At 39.6% G+C, this 14,783-nt stretch overlaps 1 protein-coding gene across 2 annotated transcripts in view; it reads left to right on the forward strand.

Annotated features, from left to right (window-relative positions):
* The first annotated feature begins 381 nt into the window (after positions 1 to 381).
* Positions 382 to 14,783, forward strand: part of syt1a (synaptotagmin Ia) — a 214,542-nt gene continuing 200,140 nt past the window's right edge. Inside the window, exon 1 of one of the 2 annotated variants that reach the window (XM_061714258.1) lies at positions 382 to 400. The gene's annotated coding sequence lies outside the window, so the exon portion shown is untranslated. Of the gene's footprint in view, positions 401 to 5,028; positions 5,141 to 14,783 lie in introns of those variants that run through there. The other variant, XM_061714257.1, reaches the window with a different exon arrangement.

Here is a 14,783-nt window from a genome sequence, read left to right on the forward strand (position 1 = left end):
TTATGTATGAAAATAGACCTGCTCATTGTTAGTCTTCTCCTTTGGCCTTTAGCGGTCAGGCAAGTTGATAACTGTCCTCATTTACCCATCAGGCCTTTCACCACAAAAAATATACTTTTTTTTTTTTCAAAGGCAGGTACAACTTAATGTTTCATCAGCATGCATTTGCCATCCTCTTTCCAACCCTTAGGCCGGAAGTGTGCGTAAGGAAAGTGTGGGAGGTCGATGCAGCCATGACACAGTGTCACATCATCCATCAGTCTGTCACACGCTGTCACCCAGCTTCTCCCAGAGATGCTGTCGATCTGTAAACAAGAGAGAGAACCACCAGACTTCCCGGGGCTCCATCCGTGCAGACGGTAAGGGCAGAGCAGGATCCTCTTGTATCAATCAAATACAGGTGAGGAATTGATTTAACTGGAGCGTGGTAGGATATAGAGAAAGTTAATGTTTCAAATTAAATGGCCTAATTCTATATTTAAAATTCAGATACATTTTCTTTATTTGTATATTTTCATTTGACAAGGACAGATGCATTAAACTTCATACAAATATAAAAAGTAGATGACATACATACAGGTTTTTCACAGAATCTTATTTGCAACCTCTGTCCCTTCTTGGCTTTCCAAGATTAAACCAGAATTAACAAGATATACCAAGTAAAATTAATACAATGAAATGTTATTTAAAAAATGACAGAAGTCAGCATAGGAGCACAGAAAATTCACATTTTAGGTGTGAGGTGTGTACTGTGTACATGCATGTGTGTGTAGGTGCATGCATGCATTCATGTTGAGTTTGTATGTGATATAGAAATGTAAACTAGTGTTCACAAATTTGCTTCAGTTTCAGCAATTTTTCTATTTTTTTGCAATGTTTGTCACACATCTAAAATATCGGTTTCAACAATGAAAAGTAAACAAACCAGTAAAAACTCAAATTATATTTCTGTGGGAAATTTCGTTTGAGAGAATCTTTGTGTCCATATTGAGGGTTTAAGGCAGTGCGTGCACTCCATCACTTTTTTGTAAAATGAAATTACAGCATGTATTGTCCATATTTCTTTTTAATGATTTATTTCTTAATATCCTCAATGAATATCCTTTTTTTTTTTACTACCATACTGGTATAATAATTAAAAAAGATCAAAACTGAGCTATAAAATGCCACTAGAGCTTTCAAATAGATTAGGTGTGGGGTCTCGAGTATCTGAAATACTTTTTATTCCCCTTTTTCCTTGAATTGAATAAAGTTTTCAGGTAATGAAACAATGCAAAACATATTGTTTTGTTGTAAAAGTGTAGTGAAGTGATTCTACCGCAAGCATAGATGTGTATTGTAATGCCTTTATCATGGTGGGATGCACACCCTGATTAAAAGGTATTTGCTGTTAAATGTCTTTCATAGAACAGTCTGACAAGTTTGTTGAATAATTGGAGTTAATTCCCTTTAATGTTTTCATGCAATGCTTAGTATCCCTTCTACTTAAAAGGACATAATGAAGCTTTTGTGACTGTTGTGGTCTTAGACACGCTAGATACCGATGTTACTGATGATGCTCATGAAGTCTGTTTTACTGGTGCACTTGTGTTGTACCTGTCGCTAAATATTAGGTTTGCACTTCATTGCAAATTTCCAAATTCAGAACCAGAACCAAACCCTTTTAATCACACACTGAGTCAGCTATCTGCTGTATGAACGCGGATGGTGGGGAAGGGACTCACCCAGTCCTTTATTGGCCTTTAATTATTTTCCACATCACATGATTAATATTGTCACTTTGATTTTGCTCTGAGTCCATTAGATGAAAGAGTCTGTGACAGAGGACACTGCTAGTACAGCAAGGGGTCGTGATGTTGGGTGCCCTGTTGTTTCCGGGTCTCCGAGACACCAGGGCTTTGAGCCTGACTGCTGGAGTTGGGTCTTCTGCCTCTCTGGTGGGGGTTCTGGTTGGGAAGGGCCCGGGCTTTGACAGGGGAGTAACGGAGCCCTGAGCAGGATGTAGCTTTTGCTCATGCTGTGGATGGTGCGCCAGTGAAGCCCCTCCAGAACCAAGAGGCTTGTTTGTATCAACACGAGGCAAGAGCCTTGGATAATTTTAAAGTTCAGGGTTAAATCCAAACTAAGCATATATACATAAATTACACTACCAGAAACCTGTCATGCTTTTATATAATTTTTCACATTCTCAACAATGGTAATTACATTTTTACAGTTTCTTTTTTCAATTTGACATTTTCTAAAATTCTTTAAAATCTGTCATAGAAAAGTTGTGGCGAAGCAGTAACAATGGATATGCATATACTAAAAAGTATTTTTCCCTGTTATCAGATTTTTTGGCTTAAAGTTTTTTTTTTTTAGCCGTTAAAATGCTGATTATCCATAGTGATATTAAGAAAAAAAAAAGCTGATTATCTATTTATTGTAAAAAAATCCATTCAACCCTGTCTGGCAAGGAAATACCCATCATAAATGCTCAGACATCTTCAGATAGTATAGCATTTAAGTTTTGCTATCTGTTCTACAGTAGCAAGTCATCTAAATAACCTTAACTTGTTAAGGTCCTATTTCATTAAGAATTCATGGTACTTTGGATTTTGAAGGAAATATTCGCCACATAATTTTGCAATAGTTTTAGGCTTGTAGACTTGTGGATTCTTGTAAGGTAATCCAAAGATTGTTTGGGTTTACAAAGAAAGAATTGGTATAAAGTTGGAATGAATTTTGAACGAGATATAAATCAGTTAGAAGTCAGGCTGAAGCGAGTATAAAAGATGTATCCACAGATGGAAGAATTATTTATTTTAACAAAACCTTCATCTGTTCCAACAAGTTATTCTTAAACCTTTACATTTTCATGTAGATTTTCTTTAAAAAATGTTACCAATAACTCTTAAATTTCTTATTTTTTTTCTGATTCATGATTATACCAATAATTGTGGACTTAATTTGGGTAGAAATAGTCGCAGTGAAGACAGTTGACGCTCCTGCTCTCTGTAACATTGGCAATCGCTCCTAGCCACGTGAGCCGATCCATTCCTTTACACATGTTCTTTGGCTTTTTTTTTAGTTTATGTTCTAAATAAGTCATTGCATAAAAAACTTGCACATCTATTTTTTCATTTTGTTTTTAAACAAATAAGTCTGGTTTAGAATTTGATTTAGAAAGCAGTTTGGGGACTGCTGTCAGATCCTGTATTGTGATACCCTTTAGTCCGGTAAACAGACACCACCAGCACATCCTCCTCCCCCTGATGGAGTCAAGTCCAAGCAAATAAAAGAATTGTGTAAAGGCATGGCTGGCAATGGAAATATGATTTTTATTTTTTAACCAAGTGTTACCTAGCTGTTGTGATACAAGTAAATAAGGCATGATTATGTAAAATGATCAAGATTATTCAGACACTCAAATACCTGTGATTACATGATTATGCAAATATCTACTAGCTATGCTAAAAAAAAGAAATCATAATGATTGTACAATATTTCTTGGTGGCTTTTGATATATCTGGGCGGTATGTCCAAGTATTTACAACAGTATTGTGCTGGAAATCCCAACTTGTGCTTTGCAACGTTGTGGAGGGTCTGCCATTTGATAAAATGCAGATACTTTCCAGCCTATTAGACGACATTGCATTGAGACAGATAATCTGTCATTTTCACATGCTGGGACAGTGTAGGATCTCTGGCCAACCTCACATGCATGTGCTTGGACTGTGGAAAGGAACTGGACATGCATAGACATAAAAATGGACATTTCTACCACACACTATAACAAAAGCTCATATCCTCTAGTTTCCAGGTTGCAATCTGATGATAAGTAAAGTAATTATGATATATTATACTGTATGCTAAAGAACACTTGCAGGACCCGAGAAGCACATTTCGTGTAATCTGGATCTTGATTTCTTGGAGAAACATTAAACAAAGCTCTATTTATTATGCACCCTGTTTTTCTGTGTGACACACCACGCTGGGCACCTCCTTCGCTACCTGCGGTAGAATTTCATATTTATGAATCTTGTCACATGATTAATTTGTAGCATGTCTCAATGGCTTCATTTTTACCATCAAATTTCAATGTTTCACATAAAATGAAGGGTTTCATTCACATTTAATGGAATAATAGCAGTTGGAAGGACTGATTTACATTAAATCACCAGTATGTAAAATTACATAGTAGTGTTAAATTACATTCAGAATTTCTGAATAATGAAGATGGTAATATAACCTTTAATCATAGGTAATGAGATCAGCATGAATTAATATTCAATTACTCTTAATAAAAGATTGTCTGCAGGTGTGACTTTTCTGATGACAAGCTCCTTTCCCTTGGGAAATCACCTCACCCTCTTGGATTGGATATTGTGAGAGGCTGTGTGCTTGTATGTTATGTATTTGTTTGTGTGCGAGGGTAGGTCGTGACTTACTGTGCACTGACAGGGATGTAAACTCAATTACTCACACACAACCGTGTTCCCAAAATCCCAAGGGAGGGCTTTTTTAAATTGTCCTTGAAGGTGACATACACTCACAAGCAAAAGATGGGCATGGCACTTACATGTAAATATGTGATGAAAGGGTCATCTTGGGTTACACGGCATTGCCCACCATGCTCCTCATCACCCAGCCAATCACAGCCAAGGACCCTGTGATGCAGTGCCCCTTTTACTGGAGGAATTCCTAGGAACTGCGGGGCGATGATGTTGTCTTAAACCTCTCACTCTCTCCTGTCACATCTATTCCTCCTCCTTTTCTCTGCCCCCAGTTTAAGAAAATAATGTATTTATTTTTTACAAGCCTTGCATTAAGGTGCATCCGCTGTCTGTGTTTGAACAGAAGATAATCTAGCGCCATCCACACTGCTCCCACAAGACTGGCCATATAGACAGCAGACAGAGTTATCATCCAGCCCTCTTTTTCTTCCCTGAGCTAGGCTCCACCTCTCAATTTCCCTCCCAGCTCTCTCTCCATCTTTCTCTCTTTCTCCTAGCATCACACACACACACACACACACATACACACACACACACACACAACGCACACACATTTTCTTTCTCCAATACTCCCTACTCCATATGAGCAAGCCTTCTCGTCACTGTAAGCAGATTTGGAGCTGAGGGTGTGCTACTGTTGCCAGGTAAGAGAGACACATTTGCTTTTTGAGCTATCCTAGAAGTTACAAGTGTCTCATGTTGGTGTGTAACCATGGTAGATATGTGTGATGTATCTGTGTCTAGGTGACATAATCAGGTTGGTTGACTGCTCTGAGGGACTCAGAGGGAAAGTATACTTCGCTTCAACTCCCAGCTCTTACTCAAAACATTGTATTTAGTGCTTGTTTTTGCCGCGCCTTTCATCACCATGTGCACTGAAAGGGTTGTTTATTTATTTTTTTATGATTTCTGTGTGTGTGTGCTGGGAATCAGTTGTAGGTACAGGGTGGAGCGCACCCTCCAACAGCAGGGCTGCCACATATAGAACATGTCTGTTTGCTGGGGAGACCATTGTGTAGATGTGTGGGCAGATGAATAGAGGAGGGTAGGGAAACTGTGACAGAAGATTAGCAGCTGCTTTGATCCTATAGAAGCTAATCCATCAATTTGTTCATCTCACTCGATCAGATAAATGGGCAGACTGTGGCTCTGCTGCCCTGTCTTTTTCTTTTTCATTCTTCAGCTGTGATGCTTTTGTCTTGAAGAAAAAAAGAGGCATGCATTTCATTCAGAAATGAGCTGTAATATAATTTAAAAAGGGAACTATGTTTTTTCTTGTATTATTTTTTTCTTAAATGTACCTGCTGCTCATAATTTCTTATACAAACTCACTTGTGACAGCTATTTATCTCTCATATTGCCTCTTTTTTTTCCATTTTAAATACTCCGGTCTGCACAATGAACAGATGCAGTTAAAGGCCACTTTAGTTTTGTGGGTTACCCAATATCCGTGCTATTGTTGTCACTGGTAGGGAATCCCCTTTGCTATAAGAGCCTTATCACCTCCCACAGGTTTACTGATAGAGTGCCAGTTGGTTACCGAACAGTGCACATGTACGGGTGGCTCCATGCTCTCTGCAAACACGTCAAGCAACTCCATGGTGATTGTTGCTTGTGCTTGCTGACAGATCGTTAAAAACAGATGGCCTATCACCTCCCGCTCCTAGATTATCTAATATCTCAGGAGACAGGATCAACCAATGCGATGGGTAAGAGAAAGGGTAGGAAAGGTGGGGGTAGCTTAAATGTTGCTGTACAGCCTGGAGGCTCCTATGTGTCCGACTGTTACCAGGTGAACGAGAAAAAGAGCGAGGCAGCACTTCGTGTGTTCCCCCCTGCCCAAATCTAACCCCTCACTTTCATTTCCCAAGGTAGAGCTTAATGTTTACATACTTCCTGGGACTTTGTGTGTGTGCTCCATTTCATAAACATTATCTGAATCAGAGAGGCTGTGGTTGTGCACTGATGGATAGAGTATGGACCACTGGCTGGAAATGGTTGTTTGAAACACTCTTTGTTGGATGACTCTCTCTCTGTTTCAGTGAATCCTGAGTCTTGATGCAAAATAATGTTACAATTTAATTGTGACTAACAGTTCAGGTCAAATCTGAAATTCTTCTTCTGGCTGTTAAAGCTCAACACGTCTTCAGATCATATTTACACCATGCGTAAAAGGATGGAGGCAGATGTAAACTTCCAATCAAATAAAGTGGCCACTCATCTGTCACCTGAGGTCTTGTGATATGTTATCAAGCTTGTTAAAGAGCTGTTAATGAGACGTACAGACCCAAAGTCTCAGGCCTCATGTTTGAGCAGCACTAACCTTTTGTCTTGGACAAGTTATTGTGAGTGAACTTTTCAAGAAGTCAAAGGCCGTCAGGATAAAAGGGCATCTGCCAGGTTTACTTTGCATAAGCTTAGAGTCTTACTTATAAGTTTCTCTCTTTTGGAGGGTAATATATAATAAAAGTTATGAATAGACTCTTAAGGTGTGATCTTGTGCGGCCGGTTGGTGGTTCATGCCTGTACGTGTGGATATGCTCAGATCAGTAAAACTGTCACTTCAGAGTGAGTCACATCGGTTGACGTCCTGATACATTGAGTTGTGTCTTTTCTGCTAAAATTGTTTTTCGTGAGCAAGTGTTCCCCTGTACTCAAGTTCTATTCACAGAGATCACTTTCCAAAGTTAAACCAATCAATTTTTTTGGACTACTTAGCGCTGAAATCAATTTCATGTAAAGATTTAATGAAAAGATTTCAATACTAATAATGTTGACAACTGCATGATTAGCTATCAGTTTATGGTCAGATTTAAGTTACTTTGTAAAATAGTATTTTGTCACGATAAATCTGATGCAGCCTACTTAAAGAGACGATTCTTCTTGTTTCAAGCTTTTGCGAAATTTAAAGACAAAGACGGAGTGGAAAAATGGATTTTGAAAGATTTTATGTTAATTTCAGCTCCCTGAAAGCAAACATCCTTAAACTAGCTCTATATGAGGTCACAGTTTTTATACTTGAATAGCTGATGTCTACATTGTTTTAAAGGCCTGACACTGATAGGCTAATTAGCTTTTTCTAATTCCTCATTTGAAGCTCTGTGTATGACAGAGTGTGTAAAATTCAATACTGCTTGATGTCTGCAGACCCACTGAGATATGGCTAAAATGACATACTTCCATCCACACTCTTGCTTCCAAAGACACACACATGCTCACATAGACTCCTAAATGACCTAAACTGAGATTCAAATACAGTCTTAGGAAGAATTATCCCAAAGTCCATAGTTTTTATTAAAGTTTGGAAATAAAATGGGAGACACATAAAGCTGTATAAGTAAGAATTTCTCCTGTGAATAGGCATATGCTTGGGAGAACGGGGTGTAACATCAGTGCTGACTGTAGCCATAAAAGGGTAAATAACAATGGCAGGTTGGAGTAAACCTCAAATACATTTTTTGTTGCCTCTTCATCATGCTGTATTTACCAATGTACCTCACATGGTGGAAAGCTGTTGAATTTAACAAGGCATGCAGCTGAATTTAAGGTTTGCTTGATTTGTGACAAAAGCTCTATCCCAGCTTTATATGATTACTTTTAAAATCAGTATTCAATTAGAGCTGCACCAATCAATTAGAATAAAATGTTGTTTGTTTATTTATGTAATTGAGCTGATTACTGAGTAAAGGATACCAAAAGATAGGCAATGGACACATCTTGTAAGAAAAATGAATAGCCATGGAGGCAAAAAACTAAATATTTTGGCAACCAAACTGAGCTGGACACTTTAACAAGCATCATTCTGAGATGAGTGTGCCAATTCTGTAAAACAAAGACTCAGAGGCTAAAATGAAGGCAGTAGAAACCAGAGCCAGCACCCTCTGTTATCTTTCACTCAGAATCCAGGACAGAAAGAACTAAGAAAATCAGAATTGCCGAACCATTTAAAATATAGAAAGTTGGAATTAGCTAAGAAATGGACACATCCCTTCTTTCTTTTTTCTTTTTTAATGTCCAAACGATTCCCATTCCACAACAGAAAGTCAGCAGTACATCTTAAATGTCCATGAAACTTATTTTTTCTTTAAATCAGACTCTGTTAGCAGATTCAGGAACAACATATTTAATGAAATACTATAGCTTAGTGGTCTCTGTGTAGATACAATGATGCTATATTCACATAAATAAGGATTTTCATGTCAAAGAAACTCTTTGAAAAATGTTACAATCTGATTCCTTTCAAAGTTTTTCATCAAATCTTGCTTGGAAACTCCCCATAGTCTTCACAGTGTATTGAGAAGCCTATATTTCTCGGTAACTGTCAAAAAAAAAAAAATCATTGCCAGATGCTATCTTGGACCACATGCACTGTGAAGGTGATGGAAGCGAGATGTATTATCGTGACAGATACGGATGGGAAAATTATTTTATTGTAAGACTTGCTGCCAGTGTGAACACTGTAATTTTAAAATCCCCTTTAAGAGGAAATTGCCTTTGCCCTTCTACAAGGTTTTAATATCCTGATTCGTACTCAGCCCTAGAAAAAGCGCATCATGGAGTCACAGCATTTCTGGTGTCACTGCCTGAAGGTGCTTCGTGAGAAAGGGATTTGAGATAAATGTCTGGATGTGTGGGTATGGCACACGGAGGACTGCCCTCTGTGGTCTCTTTCTGACCTCCTGAGCCTCCAGTCAGGCCTATATATCCTCCGAGCTCCTGTTTGGCATGCATTTATATTTCTTGTTAATTCAGGCCCCTGTTAGGCATAATTAGATATTATAATATAGACAACCCAACATGCCATGCCCACATAGGTTTTAGGAGATTACAGTGGGTAAAATATCACCATTGCCCACTGAACAAGTGGATTAAATAATCCTGAAGGGCATGCACTATTGAGGAAAGTAGCACCAGACTACTTTTTCAGTATCTCATGATTGTAATATGGAAACTTTAAAAGCCTTTAGGTCGACTGATTAATTGGCCCAGTTTTAGCGATGGTTTTTAATAATTGTCAATGGCTGATGACCGAGCAAACCGAGTCAAATATCAGGTAGTTGTGTCTGTGGGGAGTACAGTGCTGTTGCTGCGACGGTAACAGGAAGGGAAAAACTCCTTGTGTCAATCAAATTGCGAAGGTTCTGGCAGACACATGTAGATGTTGAACTGGACTGATGTGAATACCACTTTATGGGTTCCAGAGCTGTCCTGGCATCCGGCGGTCAAGCCCTTAAAAACAGGAAAGCAGGCTGCCAGGACAAGGCGGATACATCATGGAGGTGGCAGTCGGTGAATGAAAGTTGAAGCCAATGGGTTGCCAGCCCGGGATTGATATTGACAAGGGGCTTTCCCATCACGCACTGGCAACAGTACACTCAGGTGGAAATGGATGTTCCACATATACGTTGCAGTCTTCCATCGGAAAACCGCTGCTTTGAGGAATGTTCAGTAGGAGCTACAGTAGTTGCAGTTCAATGCAATAAACCCCCTACAGCCTCCTAATGATTTCTCCCAGCTGTTGTACCGCAATGGTAAATCACACTGCAAATGCATATTTAGCTTTAACTTGTCATCGCTCACTTTGAAGTGAGGTAGGATGGTGTGGAAAATGAAACATTTAAAAGCATAATTACGGAAAACTAAAATTGACAATGACTGTGTTTATTATAAGTTAAACTAGTTCTTCTTTTGTGAGGAGAGAAACACGAGGAATTTTATGGAAACATTTAGCATAAAAAATGCATAAGGCTTTGTGCACTTAGCTTTACTTTAAACAACAAAAAACTGCTTGTTTGAAATGTCACCCATCTCTGAAGATACATAGGGCATCCTATAATGCACCCTTTTAATGTAATGATAGGAAAGAAGGTACTTGGTAAAAATAACAACAGTGGAGGCAGCACTAGTCTCCCTCTGGGAGTCATGGCTGTGATGCTGAGTGTTATTTTTTCTTCTTATTTACATTTTACTTACTGTACAGTATTGTTCTTATTCTTTCTCATAGTTATATGTTTTTTCTTTTTCCTCATTATACTTTTCATCATCTTTATATTTGTACTCTTATTTTTGAAGCCATTTTAGGGTGCTTTCACACCTGTCCCGTTTGGAGCAGTTGTTCCGAAACAGAGAGCGTTTCCCCCTAAAGATCGGTTTGTTTGGTACATACTGTACGAACACAGCAATCACGCTCGGATGCGGCACAAAACAAGCGAGCCGAGATCTCCTAGGAGAGGTGGTCTCGGCCAGATTCCATTCCAGACCTGGAGCGGTGCGTTTGGAGTGAGAACATAATCGACACAGCAACCAACACAACTCCATTCATGTGTGCTACCACGGTGCAAGGAGAAGAGTCGGCGCAGCCTCCACCACCTTCTCTCCTACTGGACACAACTTTCTCTCTTCTCCCTTCTCTGTCTTTACCCTTCTCTCCTATTGGACGTGCCGAGATGTCGTCACAGCGCGGCACGGTGAAATAAAAACATGTTCAATTCGGGCAGGCAGGCGTGGCGCAAATGCCGCGGCAGGCGCCGCCGAGCTCGGCAGCAGAGCGGTCCGCTTTTGCGCCGTGGTAGCACATACACATGAATGGGAAAGCCGGCGGCGGTCTGCGCTTTGCTCTGTGAAAGGGGCTATAACCATTGTTGTTTTTCCCGGGGTACGGAAGAGGAAACTCCTTCCGCGTTCATTTCTGACCAATGAGAGAACAGTTGGTTCGCGCATGGCATTTGTCATTAGCTTGCCCTGAATCGGAACAAAACAAACAGGCCACAGGTCTGAAAGCACCCTTAGTCTACTGTTGACTTGGCCACTATCAAGATTGCCAGTTATTTTTTTATTTTTTATTTTTTCCCAGTAGCCTACTTAGAATTCAAATTCCTAATGTTTATTATTTTGGCACCCATTTATGAAAGTAAAACAGCTGCAGTTTGGGAGTATGGGATAGGTTTGTAATTGTCATTTGGAGTATCACAAAGGAGAATACATTATTTGAACAACATGCCAAATGAACAAATCTGCTTTCGTACAAATTGAGGGTTTCCCAAGGCAGAAAAAGGTAATTGTGTTTTTGCAGTTAAAACGTCTCCATCTTCTGTCAAGGTACCCAGAATATGTCAGCTTATTATACGGAAGCAAATCAAACTATATCTAAGTCTCCTCTTGGCTGTGCTTTGGTTAACCTGCTGCTTCTGGGTGCATTTGGAGGATGTGTTAGTCATTAAACAACATGACATCAAGTAGTTTGTGTGGTAAATGCAGGGGCATGATGGGATGTGGCAAGAAAGCAATTAAAATCAGTTGTTCCCTGTATCAGCCTTGCCATGACAAAAATGACCTTGGCGGATTTAAAATATGTCACGATGATTTCAACACGTGTCTAGAAGAATGCAGTTATCTGAATGATCTCTTCCTTCCTCCTCTCTTCCACTCTCAGCTGAGCACATGTTTGACAGAAGAGCGCAGCCTGCTCAAGCGGGTCACATTGCTGTATATTTTTGCTGCCAATCAAGGTCATTGCATGCTCATTAAACTCACTGTGGACAAATTAAACTGCATACATGCACAGTCACTTAATCAACATTACAGCCATAATATTGCCAAGTGACTCTTCTGTAGAGATTGTTTAATTTTTCTTCATAATGCTGCAAAAGAAGAGGTGTCATTAGCTGTTGGACAATGTTTCACTGTTAGAAAAGATCCCCCAACAGCATCGCTAAGCACTCTTGGCAAAAAATTAAGGCGTGTGTTAGGGGGGGATCAAGTGATAATGAAAAAGGACATGCCTCCTAGTCACCACACCCTTTATCATCTCTCGGCCATAAAATTATCTATCACTGTTAGTCGAGTGCAATGTGTGCCCTCCGCTGCGGACTGCTGAGATTTGCCTCTGATGCAAACATCCTTGCTTGTCGCCATGGCAACCACATCTCCTGCCTTCTGTAGGTTGTCATGCCAGCCACCTCCCCCATATTCTTCCTCACCCATTAGCACTGTACTATAGCTGACACGTGCACATGGTGTACACGGTTCTCTGTGAGCCGTGTAGAATTATACCCAGAACCACAGGAATGTTGACAGTGCTGCCAGCCAACACGGCTGGAGTCAGTTGGTGCAATAATAGCAGAACCACCAAAACAAAAGCTTTAGAAATAAAGCAGCAAGTGGCCTCAGTTTCCAGTCTGTTTGTTTACATTATTATTTACTAGCCCCTTCATATTTCAAAGAGAGAGCTGCCTAAAATGCTTCGGACTCCCTTGTTCTTCATTCTTACAGGGATCCTGGAGGGACAAACATGTCCTCCCAGTCAAACAAAAAACACTGATTAACACAGCACCAGAGGGCCAGTCCAGCCTACTTGGGGATAATAACTAGGCATCTGCCTAAATTTGATATAATTCTGTTGTAGCAGCAAGTCTGGGGTCTGTGATGGCAGCAGAAACCACTGTTCTGTCTTAAGTTGTTTGACTCTTGGTCCTTGCTGCTTCAGCTGAAGCAGTTGATACAACCTGGCTCCATTATTTACAGCGGAGGCTTTAATAGAATCTTTACGTGGAAACCTCAGGGGGAACACTACTATTTTTTGAGAGGATAATTGCCTTATTTACATTTATGGCTGTCATAATAAGTACCTTTTTCGATTTGATGCCTGAGGAGCCATTTCGCTACTAGTGAAATTTCAGAGATTACATTTGCTGTTCCTTATCTTCTAAATTAACTCATTACCCGGACATCCTGCTTTCCCTCCCTAGGAAAAGATTGCTCTTGAATTTATAATAAAAACGTAGCGGTACCTCCATGTCCTGTGTACGCTGGGAGATTCAGCAGAAACCTTAAGTTTCAACCCTGTTCTTGCCATTGATTTTTGGCTCCACAGTCAGATGAATAACCTTGAGGAGAGTGGTACCAGGAAAAAAAAAAAGGAGAAAGATGGGAGCTCGGGCAAAAATAGAATTTCTCCTCTGTCTGTCTGTGGCTCCTCAGAGATGAGATTCTATCACACTGGCAGCTTGATTTTTCGTTTGTTAGCACTATGGCATGTCTTCAAACCTGTCCTGAAAAATGCAGTACAATTGAAGGATGTAATGGAATGTGTCAAGGTGGATAAAGAAATGGCTGAACACATTCTGTCTCTCGGACACCTGTGTTGCAGAAAGGGCATGAAGGTCAAGCGGTGAGACAGAAATGTCTCTGGCTGCAGTAGCTCAAAATGGCCACAAGGGAAACGGTTAAGAGAGCAGTTCCTACGAAGTGGACTATGGTCACCCGGAAAATTGGGTTGAATCAAGTACCGTCAATCACATCCTTCACTTTAATTACAAATGCAAATTGCTGAACATTATGATTTTGCAGTTGCTACGGGGTTTTGTGGATGTGAGTTTTGATAATTGTTAATTTCTTAAATGTTGTTAATGCGGATTATACATTCATTAAGTGATGCAAAAAAAATGTATGTAACAAAGACTGTACAGAGTTACAAACCTAAACATCTCTGGCTCTGTTTTTTCTCTCCTTTTATCAATGTGTGGGATCTAGTTTGTCAGTTCAGGGCTCAGTTCATTTCAGCAATTGACCACGACAGGTTTCTTGGGCTGCATTTGAATACAAACTTAAGCATTTGATTACAAACTTAACTGATGTAAAGCTTCTTTTTTTTTTTAAATGGCAAAATCTTTTTTTGTTTAATGTACCAATTCAATGATGGAGAGGAACTTAAAAGCTTAAGATTGTATTTTGAAAAATATACAACAAAAAAAAAGTTAATTTGTATGGTTGGGAACCTTTGTACGAATACAGATGTCTTGTCTAGAAAATAAAAATCAAGCTCTATCATAGAGATGAATGTCTTAGATAGTCAAGTCCTAACGTTGGTGACATAACTGCTTATGTTAAATACATTTCCTTACATGTAAATCTAAGAAAATGCTTCATATCTATTTTCTTGTATCTACTTCTGTTTGGGTGCATTGGCTGTTTTGTGGTTGTGCAGTGTACATGACCTACAGCTCAATACTGCTCCTGAACACATCTTGTGTAGACACGACCGACGCCCTGGAGCTGCTGCTCTGACAAGCTGCTCACAGTACACGCTCTGAATAAACACCGTCTTGTACTGGGGATTGTATATTCAGTACTGGCAGAGCTGAAAGAACTATACCCATCTATATTTCTATAACTTTATATGTATGTAGATAGAAAAATACTTTAGAGGAATGTCATGTGATCAATGAGGGAGATGAGGTATGACCTTTTAACATTATGTTCAGGCTATCAGCCCAAATGCTTTTAGAC

The sequence above is a fragment of the Cololabis saira genome, chromosome 23 (genome assembly GCF_033807715.1).
Source record: "Cololabis saira isolate AMF1-May2022 chromosome 23, fColSai1.1, whole genome shotgun sequence".
NCBI classification, from domain to species: domain Eukaryota; kingdom Metazoa; phylum Chordata; class Actinopteri; order Beloniformes; family Belonidae; genus Cololabis; species Cololabis saira.